General features: G+C 37.8%; 1 long non-coding RNA gene across 1 annotated transcript in view; it reads left to right on the forward strand.

The window, feature by feature from the left end:
- The window catches only part of LOC147916118 (uncharacterized), a 43,499-nt gene extending 37,417 nt beyond the window's left edge, over positions 1–6,082 (forward strand). Inside the window, exons 2-3 of the long non-coding RNA XR_015553413.1 lie at positions 4,084–4,553; positions 5,115–6,082. This is a non-coding gene — a long non-coding RNA (uncharacterized LOC147916118). The remainder of the gene's footprint in view (positions 1–4,083; positions 4,554–5,114) is intronic.
- Positions 6,083–6,516: the final 434 nt, after the last annotated feature.

Genomic DNA, 6,516 nt, shown 5'->3' on the forward strand with positions numbered 1-6,516 from the left:
TCCAGGCTTTTATACTCAATTACATGAAAAAAAAAACCCTTTTTATTTGGAGATAATTTCAAACTTATAGAAAGGTTGCAAAAATAAAAATAGCATTAAAGACACCTGTATTCCCTTTACCCAGATTCACCTAATGTGAACATTTTACACTATTTGCTTTATCTTTCTCTCTCTCTGTATGTATATACCTGTGTTTATGTGGGCTTGTCTGATGTTTTCTTATGATTAGGTTCAGGTTATTTATACTTTGCTGGAATATTGCCTAGGTTAGGTTGTGGCCTTCTCAGAGTTTCGTATATGATACACCTGATTCAAAACTTTCTACAGCTATAGGAGATCCAACGGGAGCATAGAGAGGAGGAAGTGAAGAAATAGTAGACAACATTTTCATGGATGGAAAGACCCACATAATCAATAACTTCAACAAAGTATACCCTGACTCCGACAGAATTTTTCCTGCTATTTGTATAACAGATCCTAAACTTCCTATGGAACAGTAAATGTGTAAGAATATTCAAAGTTAAAGGGAGGCTAGTTTCCATCTCCTAGATGGCAGAGAAAAGACATTCTACTACCTTTCTTCTCAACATCAGCCTCCAAACAAGGAGAATATTAAACAGAAATGTAAATTCCATCTTTGATTAAACTAGGAAAACCTGAGACCCAGAACCATAATAATTGAGGAATGGCTGCCCAGTGAAGGGATCCGCAGCATGGAATGAAGAGGGGATGGGATAAATAAATTATGCAATTTCCATACAGTGGAATATTAAAAAGAATAAGGCAGCTTGATACATACTGATAGGAAGAATCTACAGAATACATACTGAGTGCATACTATCTGCTGATATATGCCTAGAATATTTCTGGAAAAATGTAAGAGGTTGCTTCTGGGGAGAAGAACTGGATACGGCTGGGGAATGTCAGTGAGAGAAAGAGACTAACTTTACACTATGCTTTTTGAGATTTTTTTTTTTTCCATAGGCCTGTATTACCCATTTTTTAAAAAGTGAATTGCCAAAACAAGAAGAAGGAAAGGCCTTTTCTAAACCTCACAGGATATACTTTAAAGTTATGGTAACTAAAATTGTGACGTTGTTATAGGAATAGATGAGCAGATCAATGGGACAGAATAGAGGCAGAACCAGATCAATATATACATGGGAATTTGATGCACGACAAAATGGCACTTCAGATCTGCGGGGCAACGATAGATGTGTCAATAAATACAGCTGGACTAAATGGTTATCTGTAGAGGAAAAAATGAAGTTGGACCAGTGCCTTATTTTGTGCACAAATGTAAATGTCAATTTGTTAAAAGACCTAAATGTCCGAAACAAAGCCGTAAAAATGTTTAGAAGAAACGTAGGCAAATGTGCTTCTGACTTTGGGGTAGGAAAGGCCTTCTAAACAGACACAAAGAGCAAACAAAACAAATAAACAAAGAAGGAAGATAGGGAGGAAGGAAACTCTTCAAAACAATGTATCTTAAATGGTTCTGTGTTGTGTGTGTGTGTGTGTGTATGTGTTTTTATATTCCACACTCATACTAGTGGTTCCCCCCGGTAGGATTAGGCATGGAGATGGACTGGGAACTGTGGGCTTTAGTTTTACATATAAAGGACTTTTTAAAAATCATTTCTTAAGAAATTTATTTTTACTTTTTTAAATTTAATTTACTGGTATAATTAAAAACTTATTCAAAAAAACAGAAAAAATTTCCCCAAACTGAAGAAAGCCAACAAATCTTCAGAACGAAAGAGCCCGCTGAGCATTGAGAAGAAACCATGGAAAAAAGATTCAAACATAAACATATCCTTTTACAATTTTATAATTATAAGGATACATAGAAAAATCCTAAAAGCTTTCGGCGAGGGAAGACTTTTTTTTTGTAACTTATGGACTTAATTTGAATTTTGGTTCAAACGAGAAAACAGTTAAAAAACGTATAAGCAATCAGGGAGATGTGAACATTTATTGGCTATTTGTTGACATTATGAAAGTGCTAAAAACGTTTTTTAATTTATTGAGATAACATTGGTTTATAACATTGTTTTTTTGTTTTTGTTTTTTGTGAGGAAGATTGGTCCTGAGCTAACATCTGCCAATCCTCCTCTTTTTGCTGAGGAAGACTGGCCTTGAGCTAACACCCATGCCCATCCTCCTCCACTTTATATGGGACACCACCACAGCATGGCTTGCCAAGCGATGCGTCGGTGCACGCCCGGGATCCGAACAGGTGAACCCGGGGCCGCCGCAGCGGAGGAGCACGCGCACTTAACCACTTGCGCCATGGGGCTGGCCCCTGGATTATAACATTGTATAAATTTCAGGTGTACATTATTATATTTTGATTTCTGTGTGGACTACATCATGTTCACCACGCAGACTAATTACCATCCGTCACCATACACAGGTGCCCTCTTACTCCTTTCACCCTCTTTCCTCTCTCCTTCCCCTCTGGTAACCACCAATCTATTCTCTGTGTCTATGTGTTTGTTGTTGTTGTTTTTATCTTTTACTTGTGAGTGAAATCATACCGTATTTGACTTTCTCTGTCTGACTTATTTTCCTTAGCCTAATACCCTCAAGGTCCATCCATGTTGTTGCAAATGGCAAGATTTCATCATTTTTATGGCTGCGGAGTATTCTATTGTGTATATATACCACATCTTCTTTATCCATTCATCTGTTGATGGGAACTTAGGTTGTTTCCAAGTCTTGGCTATCTTGAATAATACTGCAATGAACGTAGGGGTATCTTTTTGCATTTGTGTTTTCAGGTTCTTTGGATAAATATCCAGCAGTGGAATAGCTGGATCAAATGGTAGTTCTACTCTTAATTTTTTGAGGACTCTCCATACTGTTTTCCATAGTGGCTGCACCAGTTTACATTCCCACCAGCAGTGTATGAGGGTTCTCTTTTCTCCACATCCTCTCCAACACTTGTTATTTCTTGTCTTGTTAATTATAGCTATTCTGATGGGCATGAGGTGATATCTCATTGCAGTTTTGATTTGCGTTTCCTGAATAATTGGTGATGTTGAACATCTTTTCATGTGCCTGTTAACCATCTGTATATCTTCTTTGGAAAAATGTCTGTTCAAATCCTTTGCCCATTTTTAAATTGGGTGGTTTGTTTTTTTTCTTGTTGAGTTGTATGTGTTCTTTATATATTTTGCATATTATTTGCAAATATCTTCTCCCAATTGTTAGGTTCCTTTTCATTTCGTTGATGGTTTCCTTGCTATGCAAAATCTTTTTAGTTTGATACAGTCCCATTTGTTTATTTTTTCTTTGGTTTCCCTTGCCTGGTGAGATATGGTATTCAAAAAGATACTGCCAAGACTGTTGTCGAAGAGCGTACTGAGTATGTTTTCTTCTAGAAGTTTTATGGTTTCAGATCTTACATTCAAGTGTTTAATCCATTTTGTGTTAATTTTTGTGTATGGTGTAAGATAATGGTCTACTTTCATTCTTTTGCATGTGGCTGTCCAGTTTTCCCAACACCACCTATAGAAGAGACTTTCCTTTCTCCACTGTATATTCTTGGCTCCCTTGTTGAAGATTAGCTGTCCATAGATGTATGGGTTTATTTCTGGGCTCTCAATTCTGTTCCATTGATCCATGTGTCTGTTTTTGTGCCAGTACCATGCTGTTTTGATTATTATAGCTTTGCAGTATATTTTGAAATCAGGGAGTGTGATACCTCCAGCATTATTCTTTTTTCTCAAAATTCCTTTGTCTAGTCAGGGTCTTTTGTTGTTCCATACAAATTTTAGGATTCTTCATTCTATTTCCATGAAAAATGTAATTGGGACTTTGAGAGGGATTGCACTGAATCTGTAGATTGCTTTAGGAAGTATGGACATTTTATTTATGTTAATTCTTTCAATCCATGAGCACAGAATGTCTTTCCATTTCTTTGTGTTTCTCTGATTTCTTTCAACAATGTTTTATAGTTTTCAGTGTACAGGTCTTTCACCTCTTTGGTTAAATTTATTCCTAGGTATTTTATTCTTTCTGTTGCAATTGTAAATGGGATGGTATTTCTCATTTTTTTTCCTGCTATTTCATTTTTAGTGTATTCTACAAGGCCAACATTACCCTGATACCAAAACCAGACAAGGACAACATAGAAAAAGAAAATTACAGGCCAATATCACTGATGAACATAGATGTAAAAGTCCTCAACAAAATACTAGCAAATTGAAAACAACAATACATTAAAAAGATCATACACCGTGATTAAGTGGGACTTATTCCAGGGATGCAGGGATGGTTCAACAACTGCAAATCAATCAACGTGATACACCACATTAACAAAATGAAGAATAAAAATCACACGATCATCTTAATAGATGCAGAGAAAGCATTCGACAAGATACAGCATCCATTTAAGACTTTTGATACATTTTGCAAAAGTATCTTCCAAAAATGTACAGCCACCAGCAATTTTCAAGAGCCTCTGCTCTCCCTGGGTTCCTCTACACTACCTATGTCTGGCTGAGGCTGGTTCCGTAGGATCAGAGGCTCAGCTCAGGATCTGGAAGGTGAGATTCGTTTCCCAGCTGTGGTTATGGTAGTCTGCTTCTTTGGAATCTTATGCTGACAGGTTTCCATTGTATCCTGAGGCAGGTAAAATGGAACTCCTTTGAATAGAAGTGAGCTGTGCTTCCCATCGTGGGTCCCCACATGCTTACAATAATAAATTCTCTTACTTTCCTACTCCCTTCCCTGTAGAGTAAAACATCTGATTGTTTTTATAAGATTTTCCAAGATATTTTCCATTCCTACCTTATCAGTCACTGCTGAGAGATTTTTAAATTTCCGACATCAACCACTCAAAGAATGTGCTAGCATATAGCACAGAGCTAAGACATTTGTCTTAAGGCTGCAATTTCAAGGGTTTCTTAGATAATGTGACTGCCTGTTATGTGTAGTGATGGTGAAAGTCTCCAGTGGGATCCTTGGCCAAAGTAACATGTGACATCTATAATGTTCCAGGAACAGGCCCTGGCCAGCAAAATGGTGTCATCATCAGACTCAGAATCAAGGGGAAATCAGAAATCAAGGGAAATCAATCTAACGTGCATGTTGTTCATATTCCACAGGCCAGACCACCCTTGCCAATGGTTGGCAGAAGATAGGAGATGCACGTTTCAGAAGACCATCGAATCTCAAACCCACACAGACTTGGTTGCTGCTTAGGCGGGAGCTTGGGGGATGCTCTTACTGCTGTCACAGGGAGGAGAATAGATTTTCTTTAGAGAGTGTGTCCTTCTGAATCCTATGAACGAAGGGACCAAATACTATAAACAACATTAAATGAGAAAGAACCTGGGGAAAAAAACCACTTGCAATATAAATAACCAAGGATTAATATTATTAAGATATGTATTCTTCTGGGAGCAGAGCACGAGAGTGGCCCATCTCACTCCACGCTCATATTACCTTAAATACGAGAGATGAAAAATGAGTCTCATGTTAAGTGTCTGTGGCACTGGTTTGAGTGCCTGTGAAGGAAGACATTTCTCCTTACGATTGTTACTGCGTTTCCTCTTCTGTGACTTTTCTGCCCATGTCTTTTGTCCATACACCTGTTGGGACGTCAATGGTTTTTGTTGTCGTTGGTCACTTTGTGTGAGTGTTTTATATTTAAGTGCATAGACCCTTGTCCTGTTATATGCATGGAAAATAATTTCCCTAATTGTTGTTTGATTTAAAATTTTGTTGTTGCTGTATTTTGTCACATGGAAGCCTTTAGTTCTTAAGTAGTCATCAAACCTGCTGATATTTCCCTTTTAAAATATTTCTGTTTCCCGTTGTAGGGCCATTCCAAAGGATAGAACTTGTGGTAGACTCTTTCTCAAAATGACTTACAGTGCCTTAATTCCTTCTCCAACTTCTCTGTAAGTCAGACAACAATAATTGTATAGTTTCTAACAATGAATATAAATGGACTTCAGTTGATTTTAAGAAATTCGAGGATGGGGACACAGGGGTGTACCAAGAGTGGTGGTGGGGCCAGCCCAGCTGGGGACTGGCAATAAGCAAGTGCATTGTGCTGAGATAATTTAAAGACAAGAATAAAACTGATTGAAAGTGGTCTGCTTTCTTTATTTTTAAAAAGAAGTTTTTATTTTTAGAGTAGCTTTAGGTTCACAGCTAAACTGAGAGGAAGGTACAGATTTCCCATATCCCTCTACCCCCAAACATGCACAGCCTCCCCATCATCAACATTCCCCACCAGACTGCTAAGTTTGTTACGACTGATGAATCTACACTGACACATTATCATCACCCATAGTCTATGGTTTACACTAGGGTTCACTCTTATCATACAGAGTACTTTCACTGCCCTAAAATTCCTCTGGGTTCCACCTATTCATCTCCCCACTCCCAACCCCTGGCAACCACTGACTTTTTACTGCCTTCATAGTTTTGCCATTTCCAAAAGGTCATATGGTTAGAACATGAAAATGCAGAATATTTTCAGATTGGGTTCTTTCACTT

Source organism: Ceratotherium simum, chromosome 10 (assembly GCF_057802395.1).
Source record: "Ceratotherium simum simum isolate JZ-2026a chromosome 10, ASM5780239v1, whole genome shotgun sequence".
Taxonomy (NCBI): Eukaryota; Metazoa; Chordata; class Mammalia; order Perissodactyla; family Rhinocerotidae; genus Ceratotherium; species Ceratotherium simum.